This window comes from Sorex araneus, chromosome 2, assembly GCF_027595985.1.
Source record: "Sorex araneus isolate mSorAra2 chromosome 2, mSorAra2.pri, whole genome shotgun sequence".
NCBI lineage: Eukaryota > Metazoa > Chordata > Mammalia > Eulipotyphla > Soricidae > Sorex > Sorex araneus.
In genome coordinates this window covers 199,618,848-199,621,197 of record NC_073303.1, presented here as the reverse complement: position 1 = coordinate 199,621,197, position 2,350 = coordinate 199,618,848, and positions in this window count along the sequence as shown.

Sequence of the window (2,350 nt, the reverse complement as noted above, 5' to 3'; positions counted from 1 at the left end):
CACTCTTTTTTCCCCGCTGCTCTATTAATTATTTTTCTGAAATGCTACAGAACTGAAGCTTATTGCCATAATTTAATGTCCCTTGGTCTTTGCTTCTTTAGCAGATTGAATGCCTTCTGTGGATTGGTTGAGCATTCGTTTGCAATATTATGGAATTTTGGGGAGCACAGCTTCCGACCTCACCACACCCACTGCCAAAGTTCCTGTGGTCATCCCACCACCAGAAAGACCTCTGCTCCCTCCTCCCACTTTCTTGCTGTCTTTTATTTATTTTTATTGTTAAAAAAAATTTGGGACATGCCTAGTAGTGCTCAGGGGTTACTACTGGCTCTTTACTCAGGAATTACTCGTGGTGAGGCTCAGAGGACATTATGGGGTATTGGGGATCTAACCTGGTGTGGTCACATGCAAGGCAAAGTCCCTACCCACGGTACTATCTCTCTGGTCCCAGTCTTTCATTTAAAATTTTTTAAATTTATTTTTGGTCTTGGCGGTCACACCTGGCAACACTCTTTGCTCTGTGCTCAGAATTACTCCTGCTAGGCTCACGGGACCAGATGGGATGCTGGGGATCAAACCCGGGTAAGGTGCCGTGCAAAGGAAGTTACCTTACCTGCTGTACTGTAGTTCCTGCTCCAGCTCATGGCTGCCTTTCAAAAAGGAGAGGCAAATTCTGTCTTCTATGTCCCTGACTCTTCCAAAGCCTGGCATAAGAAAAGCCATACATTTTGACAACTGTGGACAGTGCTGCAATCAATATAGGTATACACAGGTCTTTTCTGCACTGTGATTCTGGGCACTTTGCAGCATATCTGAAAAAGCATGTAGTAAGGGAGTGACTGATGCCCCGAGACAATAGAAACTTCGAGCGGGAGAACTGGTCCTTAGTAGGAAGCTTGCCGTTGTGGCGGAGAGAGGGGAATTGGTCAGGGCAGGGACCACTACAGGGAAGTGGTCACTCTGGATGAGAAGTGGGTGCTGAAAGAAGGTAAAGTGACATGCAGGACTCCCTATCAGTAACAGTATTGCAAAAACAGTGCCTAAAAGGAAAAGAGAAAAAAAATTAAACAGCACCTCTCATAGAGGCAGGCAGGGGTGAGGGTGTGAGAGAGAAACTGGGGCCACTGTGGAGGGTAGTGGTACTGGTGAAGGGTGGGTGCTAGGATGCACCTGAAACTCAACCATGAATAACATTATAACATTTTAATTCTCTGTGATTCAATTAAAAAAAAGAGAGAGGGGGCTGGAGTGATAGCACAGTGGGTAGGGCGTTTGCCTTGCACGCGGCCAACCCGGGTTCAATTCCCAGCATCCCATATGGTCCCCTGAGCACCACCAGGAGTAATTCCTGAGTGCAGAGCCAGGAATGACCCCAGTGCATTGCTAGGTGTGACCCAAAAAGCAAAAAAAAAAAAAAACAAAAAAAAACAAAAAAAAAGAGAGAGAGAAAGCACTAGATGGAATTGCTTCTACTCTTAGGATCTCACACAATCTGGTGATTTGAACTGTTCTGGGCCCTCCTGGAAGGATGGGTCTGACCTTCTCTCTGGGGAATTCCTTACAAGTGTCTCTACTGCTCAGGGCTTGGAATATGGAATTTTGTTCTTTCTTTTCTTTCTTTCTTTCTTTCTTTCTTTCTTTCTTTCTTTCTTTCTTTCTTTCTTTCTTTCTTTCTTTCTTTCTTTCTTTCTTTCTTTCTTTCTTTCTTTCTTTCTTTCTTTCTTTCTTTCTTTCTTTCTTTCTTTCTTTCTTTCTTTCCTTCCTTCTTCCTTCCTTCCTTCCTTCCTTCCTTCCTTCCTTCCTTCCTTCCTTCCTTCCTTCCTTCCTTCCTTCCTTCTTTCTTTCTTTCTTTCTTTCTTTCTTTCTTTCTTTCTTTCTTTCTTTCTTTCTTTCTTTCTTTCTTTCTTTCTCTCTCTCTCTCTCTCTTCTTTCTTTCTTTCTTTCTTTCTTTCTTTCTTTCTTTCTTTCTTTCTTTCTTTCTTTCTTTCTTTCTTTCTTTCTTTCTTTCTGTCTCTCTCTTTCCCTTCCTTCCTTCCTTTCTTCCTTCCTTCCTTCCTTCCTTTCTTTCTTTCTTTCTTTCTTTCTTTCTTTCTTTCTTTCTTTCTTTCTTTCTTTCTTTCTTTCTTTCTTTCTTTCTTTCTTTCTTTCTTTCTTTCTTTCTTTCTTTCTTTCTTTCTTTCTTTCTGCTTTTTGGGTCAGACCTGGCGATGCACAGGGGTTATTCCTGGCTCTGCACTCAGAAATTACTCCTGGTGGTGCTCAGGGAACCATATAGGATGCTGGGAATCGAACCCGGGTTGGCCTCGTGCAAGGCAAATGCCCTACCCGCTGTGCTATCGCTCCAGCCCCT